The 18802-nt window shown below is 46.3% G+C and overlaps 1 protein-coding gene across 2 annotated transcripts in view; it reads right to left on the bottom strand.

Moving 5' to 3' along the window:
- Positions 1 to 18802, bottom strand: part of PRKAR1B (protein kinase cAMP-dependent type I regulatory subunit beta) — a 2827796-nt gene that overhangs the window by 1145098 nt on the left and 1663896 nt on the right. The window lies entirely within an intron of this gene.

Genomic DNA, 18802 nt, shown 5'->3' with positions numbered 1-18802 from the left:
GGGGAAGGGACAGAGTCAGGGCTTCCCAGGACTTTGGGAAAACAAGGTAATGGGTAATAGAAAGCAAGAGGCCACCGGGGCCATCTTGTTTTCCATCAGGAATCAACGGATCCCAATGGCAGGGCCGGGGTATCCCAAAATGGAGGATACTCCGCACACCTGTCAAACACAGCATGGAGATGCCACCAGCCCCTACCCTGCTCTGCGGGCCACCCACAGGTGCCCAAAAACATACACTAGGGGCACAGGGTTGTACCCCCACCCATGGGTGCCATAAGGGTATCCCACGGGTCAGTTCACCAAACCAAAAGAGAGAGAGCTGCACCGCCAGGAGTCCCACATGAACTGCTGCGCGGAAAACACGACAGAACACACAATAAAAATCAGTAAAGGACAAGGATATGGAGGCCCTGTCCCTCTGATGCATTTCCAGCATCACACTCGTGCCTTCAACTACAGGGATAGCAACCCGATTCTGTGTAAATATAAGAGTATTTTTTCAATTCTGGGATCCAAGCACTGTGTTTAATTATTTGATCATACCACACTGAAGAAAAATGCCATTATTGTCTGTGAATTTCCCTGTTGTTGGCCAAGAGTATGTCCTCAAACACCTTTAAGGGGCCCTTTTCCTGTAGGCATATTACAGCTCTGACCTGGAACATGCAGGATCAAAGCAAGAGTATTTTGACATATCTTAAAGAGACATGATGCAAAGATCATAATGCTACGGTAGACCTATTTTGCTAAGGGTTTGCTTCATTCGTTTTGGTCAAAAAGGGGGGACAAACAGATGGTTTACTAACTTTTCTGAAAGCTCATTTTGAGCTGCCATTCCGAGTCATCAAAGCCTAAGATTTGCATGTGAAAAGGTTTCAGTAGATCCTGATGGTCGATATTTATTTATACTGGGAGAATTACTTGACAAACCCAAGATATCAAGAGGGAGACCACCCAGGCAAAATGCTATCTTGGTCCATTAAAAGTGAAAAACACAACAGCTGGGTAGAGGAAATTGAGGAGGGGGAGAGTATGGTTAGAGCACCATCAGACACCGCTGAGTTTTTTGTAGAATATTATACTAAGATATTTACTAGTTGAGCTAAAGTACAGCAGTAGTGCTCTATTATTAGTTAAACAAAGTTGCCCTCATCTGGATTGTGGAGCCGCACAGAAGACCCTTGAGTTCCCCCATTGCAGTGACAGACAGAAATTATATTTTCACCCGGGGAAGATGGCTGGAAATGTGGGCCAGAACACAGTGAAGAATCCTAAGGATCCCACACTGAAACCCTTCCTAAAGACTCCTGCCAGGTGGCCAGGGGAAAGGCAGACACTTCCTGTTTCAGACCTTGGGGCTGGTGTACTGAGGGAGGATCACCTGGGAGGAGACAAGGCCCAGGGTGGTGAGGAAATCCCGTGGGAGGAGACACAGTATTTGTCCTCTGAAAGAAAGTGCCTTTTCGGGATTGCCAAAACAGGTAGTGGCATATTGCCATTATAATGTCCCTGACCCACATATAAGATCTGTGACCCGGGGTACAAGTTCTGTTAAATATGAACAAGCCTTATTGACCGAAAGATCTTTCAAAGTATCTCAGGATGAACACCCTCCTTACTCCTAAAGGTATAATGTAAAAGCATCTACAGAAAATGCCTTACTTAAATCCAATGTCTTCCTCTGCAACAACCAATTCTAATGGTCCATCTTTAAATGAGTTTAAGGGAAATAAATCTGCCCTTAAAATTAACTCAATTGCTAAAAGAACTAACTTTGCTGAAGGGGACTACAAATCCAATAATCCCATAAGTACTCGGATGAAGAAGTGGGCTGAAGAGGCATGCTGCAGCAGTAGTCAGGAAATTAAGCCTAACAGCTCACATCTCAAGGAAACTGGGAGGCATACAAGGCCTCCTCAGGTGCAGGCAATTGGAATCAGTGGAAGGAGCTGGAACTGACTGGAATGTGAGCTGTAGCAGTAGTGGCAGAAGGAAGAAGGTGCAAGGCGGGCAAACCAAGCAGAAGTGGGAGAACAAGAGGGACGCCGGAACGTGGTGACAGCAGATTTCGCCTGCTTGTTCTGAGAGGGTCCTGTCCCCCCAAACTCTGAAGTGCAGAGGCTGCGCAGCGGAAGGCATGCCGGACAGCAATCTTTCCCCATGTGAGCCTGATTGCTTGGGTTGCCGTGCAGTGAACGTGCTGGAGAACGAGTCGAGGAGAAGTTGTCAACCCGTGGGTCTCAGGAGCGAGAGGGACTCCATAAATGTATGGCTGGACTGGAGACACATTTACAGTGGGAGGGCGTGGGTCCCGAAAAGCCCCAAGCAGTAGACGTTGTGGCGGAAGCCGTGAAAAAACAGCCCCCTAAAGAGCCAGTGTTAAGGAGCTAGTGAGTGAAGTACAGCGTTCGAATAACTTGTGGGAGCGTTGCCGGCAACAGTCCAGTTCCATATTAACACATGTAAGGTTTAAGGCGGGTAGAAGTTGTTCTTGAAGCTGAAATACCCAAACATTGAAAATGTAGCACTCGCGTATAATATGAACGGTCTTTTACTCGTGTGAGAAGCTAAGGTTGTTTAAATCCATTGTTCAACCGTCAAAGGACTGTTACTGTTTAAAAGAGTGATCGTGTGTCACTAATTAAGAAGAGTGAACGTTACAAAGGCCATTGTCGAAAAGCTAACCTTGATAAAACAAGTGTTGAAATCTTTAACTTGTGGAAACTACATCAAGGAGTGGTCGCATGTGCCTAATTGTGATTGCCAAAGGAGGACTAAACTCTATCCTTCACTATCACACAGGAACACAATTCAATACTAATCTCTAAAAATTGAAAGCTACATCAAGAAGTGGTCACATGTGCCTAATTGTGATTTCTAAAGAAAGATCAAACGCTATTCTTTACTTTAACGCAGCATATCTTTTATTTATAAGAAGTCAAAGTGTATAAACTATTGAAGAAGAGAGCACGCATTGCCCAAGCCAAGAGTCTCCCCATATTAACTGTGATTCCAGCCTTTCTCAGAGTTAAAGAGCAAACTAACTGTACTGTGAAGTTGATAACAGTTCATTGGCCTACGGTACAAATGTGCAATCATTACCTGCAGCTAAGAGACTGGCGCCAAGGCTTCTGTGTAATTACTTGCGCTGACACCTGGCAGAAAGATGCAAATGAAGTTGGAGAAGGGAAACTGCCTGTTTGTAAAGACTATTTTAGAGTTGACGCAACCTGTAGTGCCAGAGACTATGGAAGACAGAGAAGTGAGTCTTAAAGGCAACCCCAGGTTGTTATGTGGCAGACAGACAAGAGAGGCAAAGAGGCGGCCCCTCTTGAAGAGAGTTAATCAGATGAAGAGTGCCTTGCCTACTTGAAGTTGTTAAAGTACTTGGAAGTGTATCTTGTAGAAGCCTGTCTAGAAGTACAAATCATTGAAGCTGTGGTAGTAGTAAAACGTACTGAAGCTGTGGTGGTATATCTGGTTGTCAGTAGCTGCAATATTGTAGTAGTCCAAACCAAGTGGAGTACTGTGAGACAAAGGTGACTGTTCTCATAGTGAATCAAGTAGAAGTGAAGCAGCAGCACTGAGAAGTCATCCTGACAAATATACCACTGTGAATTCTAAAACTGTAATTAAGAGAATACTACCTGTTAACCAAGAACTGTGTACCACTGACAGTTGTGGATATTACATTTCTTTTGAACTATCACAAGTCTTCTTGAAGAGATGACAAAGCATTGCGGCTGGGATTACCATTGGTGCTATTCGGTGGAAGTGGAAAGTGGATATTTCACCAAGAAGACGAGATTTGCTGTCATTGGAACTTTGGGTAGCAAACATTTACTGTGTCTTTGAAACATAAAGAACTGATTTGAGACATTTCTTTCTTTGGTCGAACATTAGCAGAATTGGCCTTGAATCCTGGAGAAGGGAAATTACCCAGGACATCAGAAGGTTATTCAGAGACAGTGAATGTTGTTCAAGTTATATTGTATTGCCATATATTTTCTTTCTTTTCATTTTTTATTTGTTATAGCTGCAAAACAGCCTTTCAAAATTACAAATCAAATGTTCTCAGAAATATATATAAAACACAGATTCACATTTACAATATTATTTGTTTTCCTCAATTCACTTCACAATCGTCAAACAAATATGTTCACAAAAAGATCTAATGTAAAAATAATCAACAAATTAAAAAAAAAAACTTTAACTTATGAGTAGTAAAACAATTAAATAAACAATCGATCATAAGAAAGGAATAACATAGCATAATATTAGCACATAATATTGACAACAACCGCCTTGAAGTTACCAGAATTATGGGTATTCTCTAAGGGATTAACATTTATAGGTTGCATCATCAAGAGTTTACAATACCGTTAAATTCACACAAGGCATCAAACTTTGACCGGTTCCAACAAATTCAGAGACTGCATGAAGGTTATCATTGCTACATTCATTCCCAACCTATGGCTATCATAAAGAGCTTTCCATAATATGTCAGAATCTAAATGTTGATATTCTGTAAACATATGCTGGAAGATTCCTACTCTTAAAGGAAGTAGTGCACAACATTCAGCAATCAAGTGCTTTATTGTTTCAATTTGTGTGACTTTATATTTTCATTCTGTATTTGTTGCTTTGTGTGAGGGCCAGTTATCCTGTGTTAGAGTGTTTCCCTTAGCTTTGGCTGAGCAGGTACGTCCTCAGCAGAGTAGGGACAGTGACGCATTTTGATAATATAAGAATAAAATGCCATATGTTGATAAATCCTCAAACAGTTGTCCGCCTCGCATTACTGACCCCTCGCATACAGTATCAGGGTGGGGTCAGAGTCAGCTGATACAAACTGGGGACCCACTATGAACGTAGCAGGTCAAGGCCCTACAATTAGTATATCTGGGAAGAAGGAATATAACATCACTTCTCCCAGAATAGGGTCTAATCATATCCCTTTTATTACTGAAGATATAAAACAGTCAAACTCTCTATCAGTGGACTAAAACCATTAGAAAGACAGTGTGAGCCCCTTCTCTATCCCCATTGTCGGATGGGGTTTGTTTTTCAAGCCCTGACCAACCAGGCTATTCTTCCCACTAGGAAACATGTGGAGGGTAATACTTATAATCTCTTCTTTCCCTGGCCTTATCAAGTACCCAGTAAGGACAAAATCATAATTTCCCTAGAGCTTATGGTGGACGTTCCATCAAGCTCAGCCGTTTATCTTATGCCCATAAATGGAGACAGACAAAAGGGAATATTAAAGGCCTTACCTCTGATGTTTGGTGAAAAAAAAAAATCGCCCTTTTGGATTTGCCACATAGATTAGTACAAGTTAAGGGAGGCGAGCTGGTTGGACCTTTGGTACATGAAACCCCATGGAACTATCTGCCCAGTCTGATATCAGGCAAGGAGATGGAAAGAATCCAGAAAAACAACCTGGGGTGAAGAGGGACCCAGAAATGTTTTCGCCTGACTCACAGTGGGTAACATAGAACATCTCTGAATCCAGTTACACACAGGATGTGTCAAGCTTAATACAGGAAGAGAGCAAAACTCCAGAGACCCCTATGATATCAGAGATTCCTCTCCCTGGGAAAACAGGAAATTGTAATACATTTGAAACCATGGTTGTTCCAGTTGATACCTTAGCGAGTGATGATAACTGAGAAAAAGCTAATATAGGTCTCTTTAGTAAAAACTCCAGGCAAAGAAAACCATGACTTTCATGCCTTTCCATTAACTATGAGAACTTCTGATATTTTAGAAACCGAGAATTGTGAAGTCTCTCAGTCTAAAGGTTTTCAGACCTCCTTGTTGGATGATATTTCCATCCCATCTGAGGAAGATATTCTATCAAGGTCATCTACTTCCTTGATAGACAAAAATGAAGAGCAATTGGTTCTCTCATGGCAGGACTTTGCGTTTCCCATCGGTTATCGAGCCCCAAAACAGGACGTATCTGAGGGAAAGATACCATCTATTCTAACCCCATCTCCGCCCTTAGCTCAAAAATGATGTTTCTCTTGTGGGGAACATAGTCCTGAGGCGATGTGTTGCCCCTTGAATAAAATGGACCTCCCCACCACACCATTGTAAGAAGGATTTCATTCAGGGTGGGCAAGATAAGGGAAAAAGGGCCGAACCATCCAGCGCAAATATCCTCTGTATCTAACCCAGTGAGATGCTAGTAGAAAGCCCAGAGAAACATCTACCAAAAGGGAAGAAAAATAAGAAAAGGGTAAAGAAGAAGCCATATAAAATGTTTTGTACTGGCGAGAAAGCCAGTTATCGAATCCCTGTAATACTCCAAGGGAAAACTATTTTGGCCCAGCTAGACACTGGAAGTAAACATTCTGCTGTACATGTTGGCCTTCTTCTGTCCAATTGTAAACCCATGGGTTATAAAGAAATAAATTGTGTACATGGTCAATTAGAAAAAGCATCCATTAACCATTCTCGATATTACCATTTTAGGAAATAAATGTTCGCTTTTAATGACAGTAATACCAGATCTTCCTACATCTGTGGGTAGCGAAATTCCCTGGTTTGATGAATGGATTTTCTGTGTGGCACAAATGAAAGTAAGATCTAAGGAAAATCTTATTACTCAAGTAAGGGTAAAGAATGTTCATACTCTCCCTGTGATTCATGGACTCATGAAGAATTATTTCCCAATGATCCAGTCTGGGACTGAACAACTGGTGGACCTACTAAGAATGCGGGGGAGGCAGGTGTAGGAGAGGTACAAGAACCTGGACCAGGAGGTCAGGTCTTCTCCCGTCTACCTCGCCACCCTCCCCCACCCCCAAAGACATCCCAATCCCTTTCCCTACGCCCTCCATCCCTCCCCACTTGCCTGCTGGACTGGAGCTTTGAGCTCCGGTCCCAGGGCTACTCCAGCCTGCTGCTGCCGCAATGGAAAAGGGACGAAGTCCCTTTTCCTATGATTGTGACCATCTAATTTTTTTTACAGGATATTGGGCTTGCGCCTAGGCTTAGGCTGACAGACCATTACCGGCCATGTTCACTCCACGATGCAGGGGTGATTGCTATCAGAGCTATCTAGAAGCTGGGATACAGCAAAGCAGCAGGCCCAGCTGGGCAAGCTGCAGAGTGTTACAAGGAGTACTCTGACCTTCTAGCTCTAGTGCTGCACAAGTTGTTTGTAAAGGCTCTTGAAAAGGGATATTTTCTGCCCTCACTTAGAGAAGCTCTGTTAATGGTACTACCCAAGGAGGGGAAAGATGAGACTAAATGTGCCTTCTACCAGCCCCTTTCCTTATTGAACTTTGATGATAAAATTCTGGCTAAGCTTCTAACCCTCAGATTGTAAACCTTTAGGAAGAGACCAGCTCTCCTTGATCAATCTGGGTTTGTAAATGGAAGCTCCACCAACCATAACTTGCAGCATTTCTTTGTCACCCCATTAGAATTGAACCCCAGTATTTGGGCCACTGCCATGTTTTTAGCTATGGGAGACTCCCTGGACTGGCCTTTCCTTCAAGCAGTATGATGAAGAATAGGGGTGCGTGAGTTTTTTTTGCTGTCATTTGTTAAGCTCCTCTAAATGCAACCAAGAGCTAGGGTGCAAGTAAATGGCAGTACCTAACAGTTTCTGACACTGGAAAGTGGTAAACGGTCCTGCTACCCGCTTCTGTTCACCATAGGAATCGACCCACTGGCTTGTTTCATACAGGGAAAGCACGAGGAAAGGGGTATGAGGCTCTTCACGCAGCAGATCATAATATCCCTATCTGTGGATGATCTAATGGTATATGGTACTGGCCTGAGGTGAACACTGGCCCAATAGTTGCCACAGTAAATGAATTTGGAAGCCTCACAGGCTTAAAAATAAACTGGGCAAAATCAGACCCCCTGCCGTTAACATCGACAACTGGTCGGGTAGGTGATCAGTGAGGGTTCAATTGGAGGTCTAAAGGGGTAAAGTATCTGGACGGCTGCAGAACTACAAACTATCCTCCAAAACAACTGGATACATTTGTTGAAACTAATATATGCTAGAGTAGGGAAATGGTTGAAGTTGCATTTGTCAGTGATGGTGTAACGCTCACCTGATTCCCGCAGAGGCGCCGGTCTTGACTGGGTGAATGCCGTATCTTCAAAGGTGATGTGTAACACACGGTTGGCTCTTTGGGCTGGACCTCTGTGCACTGTATGTCTGACTCGAAGAGTAAGATGTCTGCAGATAGAAAATATGGGATTAATGAACTCGGGTTATTGGGTGCCTCTCTCCTCTTCCCTTTCTCTTCTCCTGTAGAACCCCAAAGGTTAACGCCCTCACCTTAGGTAAGTGAACGCCGAGCTCTCCATCTGCCTCGGGGCAGGGTGCCGTAACCAGTTTCTTCACTGGATAAGGGTGCAGGCCTCTTGACCTCAGAGGACTGCTGTCTGTCGTTAACTGCACGAACGGTAAGTTCTGGGCACTTCAAATGTCTTAAAAGTCTTTTGTAATGATATCCCTTGTTTTGCAGGGTTCCGGCGATGGCGGATGGCGGGCTTATGAGAGTTGAGGATCGAACCCGCGTGAGGAATAGAAGCGCCTGGAAGCACGTAAGTAAGCGCTTGTAGCCTGCTTCACGATGCGCACTAACTGTCCCTTTTATCTTGCAGGTACAAGTTCGGAGCTTTAGAGAAGCTGAAGGGTGCTGGAATACCCACTGGATTCGGCGTGGGAAGGAGTAATGGCACGTGAGTAATAAAGTTGCCCAATGTCTTTAAACGCACCTTCTTTTGTCTTTCAGATGCGGGATGCAGCGCCGAAGGCCTCCGGAGCGTGCGAAGAGCTGGTAAGCTTTTGTCTTTCAGATGCGGGATGCAGTGCGAAGACCTCCGGAGCATGCGAAGAGTAGGTAAGCCTTTGTCTTTCAGATGCCGGAATGCAGCGCGAGGCGTTGGTGACAGACGATGGACCAGGTAAGAGATGCGCTGCCACTGAAGACCGTAGTGCTAACCTGTTCTTTCTTTGTCTTTACAGGTGCTGCTGAAGACTGGATTCCAGGATGGTAAGCCTTTTTTCCCTTAGGCCCAGGATCAGAAGCAGAAGACACGATGAGCGTTCTGCTGCAGAGAATGCAGAATAACGCAAAGCAAGATTCATCCATCGGGTGTGGTTTAAATAGCCTCCTGTAGTGCTTAGGTATCTCCTTCCACAGCCACGCCTAGGTAAGAAAAGAGTTCCTGCTTTCCAGAAGAGTTCCAGTGTTCTGAACCTAGGGAGTGGCTCCTGCCCCACCCAACAGGAAAAGTAGTCCCAAACAGAAGAGGATCAGGGGTTCAACTGGCAGGTAAGTAAGCAGCATGGTCTGCTGCAGGTAAGTCCACCCAAGCATTATGAGCCTGGCGCTTCCAGCGCTGGTACTGGGCATCTTTATGAGCCTGGTGCCACTGGCGCCAGGACAGGGTCCAAAAGGTCCCAATTGGGACTGGCTGGCACTCGGAACCGGGGTTATGGGTCTGCTTCCAAGGGAGTCGGGCAAGTCCTGATCTTTTGGAAGCAGAGATCATGACAGATGGTCAGAATGTCACTCATCAAAATGGTGTTCCTTCTAAAGTTGGTAGACAGAGTAATCCATCTTCCCATCTTGGTTCCCCGATCATTCTTCACCAAACTTAGATCCATACAGTTGAGGTTGATATGGGCAGAGGGCAACTCTAGGGTAATCTGGGCAACACTGACACTACCTGTGGACAAGGGCAGTCTGGGAGTCCCGGGCATGGAAATGTATTGCTAGTTGCTCAAATCAGCCACATTATATACTGCTATGGAAAAGTTCAATGTGCAAGTCATAATACAAAGAGTGGTAGTGGTGCCAATAAGTCTTACTGGAGCAAACTGGGCATCCCTCGACCGTTGAGAAACACTATACACACTGTAAATTTAGCGCTCATGTCATTTCAGATGTTATTTGGGATACTGGGTCTGGGCCCTCCAGGGACACTAAATGTGTTCTTAGACAGGATCTGATTGCTTCATCTACCCTTTGATGAGGGAATAATAAGAGAACCAGTGAAACTAGGGTTTATGAAATAAATGAATGGATCTATTACATTCAGAGAGATTCATCATGCTTGACAAATATGTAATTACTGGTGAGAACTCAGCAATCCATAAACTGCTACAGTGTAGAATGCATGGTGAGCTGGCAAAAGTTATTCCAACCTTTCACCTGACCCCACTCGTGCACCCAATGCTAAAATAACTGATGACAGTAACCACTCCCAGGCACTCAGGCGCTACACTTTATAAGATGGCTTTCTTGGATAAGCAAGTTAGTTAGTCCTGTGGGTAAAATAGAATGGGAAATGTGAGTCACCAAGAAGAGTGAAGATATGGGTGGGATGAATATGCAAATTAACACAGAAAATATCCATAAACCATAAGCATAGACATATACATTTTAAATTGTTGCACCAAACATATATGACACGGAAGATGATTAGTCACTTTTACCCGACAGCAACAGATGCTTGCCTTAATTTAAGTGGTCTGGGGTGGACTTCCTTCATTTGGCCTGGACAGCCCTACAGATCACAAAATATTGTGAAGAGAACTCAAAAGAACACGTTACTTACCAACTGTAATGTTCTTTCGACTGGATGTTTCTCCCACGTATTCCTCATCTTGTGATAATTCGTTTCGCCAGCTTCGCTGCATCGGAAAAAAAATTTCGCCAGAGGGAGCTGTGCTCGAGGTCGTGGCGTCAAATGTCCCTTGACGGGCTCCGTACCGTGTCGACGTCACCGATGGTATAAATGGCTCAAGCCGCACCCGTTGGCTTCAGTTCTGTTTTTTCGACGAAATACTCGTGGAACATGTAGGCGTATGCTGTGATTGAAAGGCCCATCGTGAGAGGAAATTGTAAGAAAGTATAAACTATACTGTGGGGTAGGTTGGGAGGATCGATGAGGAATACGTGGGAGGAACATCCAGTCGAAAGAACTTTACAGTTGGTAAGTAACTTGTTCTTCACATGGATTGTGTCCTCCCACGTATTCCTCATCTTGTGATAGACTCCCATAGCAGTGATCAATTTGGAGGTGGCAGTACTAGCTCTTGTTTTCATGTACAGAGTGAAGTACCGCTCTGGCAAATAGTCCCTCATTTGAGGATGAGGTATCTAAACAATAATGCTTGATAAAGGTATGCATTGATGTCCATGTTGCAGCTGAGCAAATATCTTTTGCCGGGACTCCCCTCTTCAAAGCCGCAGAAGTGGCCATTCCCCTTGTGGAGTGAGCACGTAGCCCATCCGGTGGATATTTTCCTGCTAATCTGTAACATTCCAATATAGCTAGAATAATCCAGCGGGATATGGTTTGTTTTGCCATTGCTAACCCTAATTTACGACCTGTGTAGCCCACAAAAAGTTGGTCGTCTTGGCGTAATTTTGCCATTCTTGCAACGTAAAAGCTGAGGGCCCTTTTAAGGTCTAGTCTATGTAATCTCTCCTCTTCTTTTCCCAAATGAGGAGGAGGATAAAATGTTGGTAAGAAAGATGGTTTAACTTTCAGAACTACTTTGTCCTTGTAAAATGTGGTGTATGGAGGTTTACATGAGAGAGCCTGTAGTTCACTAACCCTGCGGGCTGATGTTAATGCCACAAGAAGGACAGTTTTTAGTGTTAAAAGCCTCAATGGACATGAGTGCAGAGGCTCAAATGGTATACATGTTAAGAATTTTAGAACTAAATTCAAATCCCAAGTTGGAACATGAAATGGTATTGGTGGATATACATTTGTAAGTCCTTTCAGGAACTGTATTATTAATGGTATCTTGAAGTAAGAAACCTCTTCCGAGGAGCGCTTAAAAATGGACAACGCAGCAAGGCATCCCTTAATTGTTCCGATCTGGAGCCCCAGATTGGCTAGATGTAACAGGAAAGAAAGCACCATTGGTGTGCCACATTGAAAAGGGTCCACATCTCTATCCTTGCACCAGTTCCTGAATGTATTCCAACAACACCGGTACAAGGATTTTGTTGCTGGCCTCCTGGCCGAAAGCAAAATCTCCATTATGTCAGCCGGAAGATGCCAATCCTTGTATCTCAAACTCTCAGAAACCATGCATGAAGGTTGAGCGTGTTGAACTCTGAATGGATAACCCGACCTTCCTCTTGCGAGAGAAGATCCTATCTTTGTGGAAGACGTACTGGAGGGCTGATGGACATGTCCAGAAGGTCCGGGTACCATGTTCTCCTGGCCCAATCCGGGGCACTTAGGATCATGGTTTTCCTGAACTTTCTCAACCTCCTGATTACTTGAGGAATCACAGGGACTGGAGCAAACGCGTACAGCAGGGGAAAATCCCAATCCACTACGAACACGTCTCCTAGAGCTCCTCTCGGAGGAAATTCCCTTGAGCAATACTGATTGCATTTCCGGTTTACCGAGGTTGCAAACAGATTCACTTGAGGGGTTCCCCAAAGGGTGAAGATCTCCAGAAGGACTTCCTGAGCTAACTCCCACTCGTGGGAGACTGTGCTCAGCCTGCTCACAGCGTCTGCCGCCGTGTTCTGCTCTCCAGCTAGGAGAACTGCCGATAGAGAGATTCCCTCTTGTATTGCCCAGAACCAGAGCTGCATCGCCTCTCTGCACAGAGGTAGTGATCCTACGCCTCCTCTTTTGTTGAGGTAGTACATGGCCACTGTGTTGTCCGTCATTATGAGGACATTCTTTCTCTGTACGGAGGGCAGGAAGGTCTTCAGAGCTAGTCTGATTGCCCTCAGCTCCAAAACATTGATGTGTAGTCTGGACTCCGATGAAGACCAACGTCCGCTGATTGTCAGATCGTTGGTGTGTGCTCCCCACCCCGTGAGTGAGGCTTCCGTCACTACTGTTATCTCCGGCCATGGTTGCCAAAAGGATTCTCCCTTGAGGATGTTGTCATTGCAAGCCCACCATGAAGGATCCTGAGCAACTGCACTCGGGACTTGCAGAAGATCTGACATATTTCCCGAGAATTCGGACCACTGAGTTCTGAGGGCCCTTTGGAGGGATCTCATCCTCAATCTGGCCTCTGGCGCCAGAAAAATGCAGACCGAGCAACCTCAGGAAATGGAAGGCCGGCAGATGCTGGGCTTTTTGGAATTTTGTTACCATCTGCTGGATGTCGAGAGCTCTCATCTCGGGCGGCGAGGCTTTCCCCGAGGAAGTGTCCAAGACAACTCCGATAAACTGGAGCTGTTGGGTTGGTACCATGTGGGACTTCTTGAAATTGAGGGAGAAGCCCAGGTTGTGGAGGAAGTGGCAGGTGATCGACAAGTGTTCCTGAGCTTGTTCTGGGAAGCGTGCTCTGATTTGCCAATCGTCTAAGTAGGGGTATATGTGAATCCCCCTTCTCCTGAGACTCGCTGCTACAACCGCCATCAGCTTGGTGAAAACCCTTGGAGCGGAGGTCAGCCCGAATGGCAGAACTCGAAACTGATAGTGAGAACCGCCAACTGCGAACCTCAGGATTTTTTATGTGCTTGGGATGGATTGGCACATGAAAATAAGCATCCTGAAGGTCCAATGATACAACCAGTCTTGAAGCTGGAGAGCCTGAAGGATCTGAGAAAGGGTTACCATCTTGAACTTGTCCTTCCCGAGGAATTTGTTTAATTGTCTCAAGTCCAAGATGGGTCTCAATCCTCTGTCCTTTTTGGGTATGAGAAAATAGGTGGAGTACCAGCCTTTGTTCTATTGCACCTTTCTCTAGCAGAGTTATAACTTTGTGCCAAAGGAGCGGGTCTGGAATCTTGGTAGAGCTGGCTCCCGGTGGATAATCGTGAGGTCTTTTTAGGAAGGGAAGGCAGTAACCTTGGGCTACTGTCTCCAGTGCCCAAGCATCTGAAGTAATGCCTCGCCATTCTTTCAGATGCTGAGAGATCCTGCCTCCCACTGGTGTTTTGTATGATAAGACCTCAGAGTGATTTGGAGGCGGCTGCAGGAGCGGCTGGGGGCATAGATGGCGTTCCTGAAGATGCTTTGTAGTCTTTGCTCGTCCACCACGAGTGACATTTCTTCTGCCCCTTTGAAAAGCCTGTCCTCTTCCTCTACCAACAGAGGAGTAGTATCGAAAAGGACGACCCCTCCAGGAAGATGAGCCTGAATAGGGCTTCTGAGGCTGTCGCATGGAGGCACTAAGGGATTTTGCTGCCGCTTTCTAGGTCTGAAGTTTTTCCAGGCTCTCATCAGCCTTACTACCAAACAGCCTCGAGCCATCAAAAGGCATGCTGAGAAGCCTGGGCTGTACATCTGGTGCCAACCCCGACTTTCCCAACCACGCAAATCTGCATAGCACTGTGCTTGATGCCATGGATCTGCTAATACTATCAGCAGTATCCAGTCCAGTCTGGAGGCATTCCCCCATTGCCTCTTTAACGTCATTGACTATATTCAAGAAGCCTTCCCTTTCCTCGCCTTCCGGAATATGCTAAGCCGCCGCCGAAATGCATTCCCACAGGGTATATGTGAACCTGGCCAGGGTACAAGTGACATTGGTAGATTTCAAGGCCATGCTATCCCAAGTAAAAACCTTACCAGCCCAGGCATCAACCTCTTTATCCTCCCTGTCCGGAGGTATGGTTGGGTATGCTGCCTGCCTGGATGTAGTAGCTGCCTGAATAACCAAGCTTTCTGGAGTAGAGTGTCTACTTAGGTATTCTGGGTCAGAAGTCGAAGGTCTGTACTTTTTTGGGAGATTGCTGCCTACTGCAGCAAAGCTATCAGGTTTTTCCCAGTTTTTCTCAACTGTTCTTTGTAATGCCCTGTGAAAGGGGAGAACCGGATCTTTCCGCGGTCCTCTGACTATAATATCCGTCATATCATCGTGTTCAAATGTAGGGGAAGCTCTTCCCCAACCCATATACTCAATCACCCTACTCATCAAATTCCTATACCCTGAGTCTGCATGTTCTGCAGGGTCAGGTGCAGCAAACTCCAATTCGGGTGATGTGTCTACACCACTAGCAGAATGCAGAGTTTCAGATAGGTCTCTCATTTTTGTCTCAGGATTTATGAGTTCCTCTGGAACTTGTCTAGTTCCATATTTTACTTCAAGAGGAGTGATCTCCTCATCATCTCCTCATGATCTCCTCATCATCTGGACCAGATTCTTCAAAAATTGAAGACATGGACTTAAAGAAGTCCGATCTTGGTAAGGGTGTAAACCTTCTCTCTTCCTCATCATAATTTGTCGAAGAAATCGGTGTTTTCGCCGAGGTAGTCTTCGAAGGAGTCGAAGGAATCTTCGACACACTCGACGAAGCCTTCGACAGAGGCGTCGAGGATGAACCAGGTTTTGGCATCGGAGCTGTCAGCGCCGATGGTATCGATGAAATTGCGCCCGACTTCGACAATTTTTTTTTCTTATGAGGGATCGGAGAGGCACTCGATCCTCGAGGATCTCTCGACGACTTGTCGACTAGAGATCTATGGGTACTACTAGGTTTAACCGTTGTAGTTCCCGACTTCCCTGCGTCGTCCAAAGGAGCAACCGGGGTCTGGTTTTTCTGAGGTTTCTTCGAGGGGGTCAAGGCCGCGTTCTCAAAGACCCGCAACATTCTTTTTCTAAAGCTCTCCCATTTTGAAGGGGAATCCGACCTAGTTGGACATCGAACCAATTCTGTTGACGAATCGGACGATGATGATGGAGACCTATGTCTCCTCTTGAGCTTTTTTGAGGAAGACGAAGAAGATCGTCTCGACCTGCTACGAGATCGGGATCTCTTCGAGTGCTTTTTGTGTCGTTCCAATTCCTTAGAGTCGGACAACTTTTTATGTTTTTGTAGATAAGGCTTTCGAAAAGCCCTTTGACGCCTCCTGCCCCACCGCTAACTTACTTTTCCTCTCACGGAGGGCCTTCTCCGTCATAGACTGACAGGAGCCACATTCGCCGGTCCGATGGTCTGAGCCCAGACTACGCAAACAGATACGGTGGGGATCGGTGATGGACATCTTCGATCCACAGTCATTACACTTCTTAAACCCCGTCTTGGGAGTCGAAGAAGAAGACATTTTCTTGACAGAAAATCTCGAAGCACGCCGTTCGCGAGAACACGCTGGAGGACCGCCCTTAACGCGTGTTGAAGTCTTGGCGGCCGACAGGAGGAAGTGCGCGCAAGATGGCCCCGGTGGCGGACTGTGGTGGTGTGCGCCGGTTTGCCGGGTGCCCAGACATCTGAGGGGCATACCCGGTGCTGGTGGGGGAAAGGCGCGGGACGGCGGTCCTGCTCCGAGGGGTCGGAGGAGGACCGTTATGAGGGGTCAGAGGGGAGTTGGGGGGCGTTATGAGGGCAACCTCCCATGGGGGATTGATGAGAAGCTCCGTCAGGCGATTGGGAGGGTAGGGATACAGAGGCTTCGGGAGAAGGGATGTGAGAAGGTAGGGGACCTTTTTGAAGATGGGAAACTACTCACCTGCGAGGAATGGTGCCAGAACTTTGATCTACCACAGGGCCTCTTTTTAGCCTACGGGGCAGTGGTCCGTAGGTTGGCGGAGATGTGGGCAGGAATTCCAGAGGAGCCGGAGTCTTGTCCGGTGCTCCGAGTTCTTCTGGAGCGGACGGTGGGTAGGGCGCGCATAACGCAGATTTATAAAGCTCTGTAAAATGGGAACTCAGAGGGGGAATTGAGGGTTAAGGAGAATTGGGAGGCGGACATGGGACGTCAAATACCAGAGGAGGAATGGAGGCAGGTTTGGGAATTGGTCCGGAAAACATCAAGGAATGCCAGCTTCCAGCTGGTCCAATTTAATATTTTGCACAGGACATATGAGACCCCAGTGGTGCTTCACGCAATGAATGGGGAGCTGTCGGACGAATGCCCCAGGTGGGGCATAGCACACGCGGAGTTTTGGCACATGGTATGGGATTGCAGGATAATAGCTGAGTTCTGGGAGGAGGTCAATAAAAGAGTGAATGAGCTTCTAGAGACCAGACGGGAGTGGTGTCCGAAGATTTGTCTGTGGGGGAAGTTACCAGGGGGGAAGAGGCACAAAATACGGAATAGAATGGGCTGGTTTCTGTTGATACTGGCTAAGCGCCGAATGGCGATAGCATGGAAGAGCTCACAGGGTCTGGCGATTAATCAGTGGCAGAAAGATGTGCGTAGGTGGGGCCTGGCGGAACTAACGGTTTTGCAGGAGGTGGACCCGGAGGGGGGCAGTGAGAATGTAACAATCCACTGGTCCCAACTGCTAAATGACCTGTCAAGTGAAAATGACCTATGACCGCCGTAAAGAGGTACATGTAGGGATGGAGGGGAAGGGAGAAATGTTGAATGGGGGAAGATATGTACCTGGGAATGGTTGTGGACGTTTCCAACCCACAGAGGAAATAGGGGTGAAAGAAGACGATATGCTGTGCCATTGGAGGGCGTGGAAGCCCGGAGGACATATTTGGGCTTTGGGAAGGGGGGGAACAGGTGGGGAGGATTGGGGTTCCTTTTGTTGAAATCAAAGTTACTTAATGTGTTGGGGGTAAGGTATTGGGGAAAGGGGGGAAGGAGAGGGGAAGGGGAGTGAGGGCGGGGTGTTGTTTGGGTTTTTTGCGCTGTTCCGTATTAAAAGCCAATAAAGAGTGTTTAAAATAAAAAACACTGAAGGAAACAATGAACCTTACAATTTGGATAATTCAACATCCTAGGAAGGTATTTGACCCATGTTCGTTCTCACACTCCTCTGCAATTTTGTAAAATGTGGGGTTTCACCCTAAGTAACCCAGTGTAGTCCAGACGTGGACCCCTTTCTCACTGTGCCTCACTGGTTCCGGAAGCACCTCAAAACCTTCCTCTTTGCCTCTGCTTTCTCTCCCTCTCTCCCCTGCTAAAATCACTGAACCTGCACTGAATCTGCAACTGGGCCACTCACCAATCTCGGTCCTTGGCCCAGCCACTCTTCTCTGCACTGCCTACCTGCACTACGGGACTGTCTCTGTATCCTACAGCCCCTTCTCCCGGCACTTACCTGCACTTGCCACCAGCTGGCCCTATTATTATCTTGTATTCTACTAACCATGTACTGCACTCTCCTTGCACTTGCCACCAGCTGGCCCTATTATTTATCTTGTATTCTACTAACCATGTATTGCACTTTCCCCTCTCCCCTTCCCCTTGCACTTTTCCCAGTCCCCCTACCCTTGCACTTGCGCGATCTGAATGACACCTGGCCTAGTAGGATCGTTGTCTGTCTCCCCTTGTTCCCCCCCTGCCTCGTCGCGCCTTGAAACACTTGTGTATAGGCGCGTTACAAATGCCATATCATGTCATGTCATGTCATGTAATGTCAAATAGGCCAGCTTCATCTCAGTGAGGAGGCCCAACAAGGCTGAAACACGTGTCTGGGGTTGCTGATGGTACTCTTGTTCAGAGGAGAATTGCCTAGCATTTCGGTGATGCGCTGCCCTCGTGGGTGGGACAAAGACTGATATGCAAACGGTTATTTCTCCTCTGTGAAGGGTGCTGTGAGCTAAAACGTGGTTGTAGACACGCCTGAGTGGAAGAAATTTCATAGAACAGGGTATTTGACCCATGTTCGTTCCCAGTAAAGGGGCTCCCACACTCCTTTCCTATTAAGGTATATGGCTTCAACGTGAGACATTGGCACTATTAAACAGCAATTACACGGCAGATGGATCAAGATACATCTTTTGATGATGGCTAGCATATGCATCATATAAATGGTGGCTTTATATATTTCTTAATGTTCCCCTTATGGTCCCTTGCCCCTATTTCACTAGTCTGCAGACTGCATTGTGAAAGCTTATTTAGGCTGGAGAGCACCTCAGAGTTGCTTGGA

The sequence above is a fragment of the Ambystoma mexicanum genome, chromosome 2q (assembly GCF_040938575.1).
Source record: "Ambystoma mexicanum isolate Mex_15411 chromosome 2q, UKY_AmexF1_1, whole genome shotgun sequence".
NCBI classification, from domain to species: Eukaryota; Metazoa; Chordata; class Amphibia; order Caudata; family Ambystomatidae; genus Ambystoma; species Ambystoma mexicanum.
This window is presented reverse-complemented; position numbering and strand designations above follow the sequence as displayed.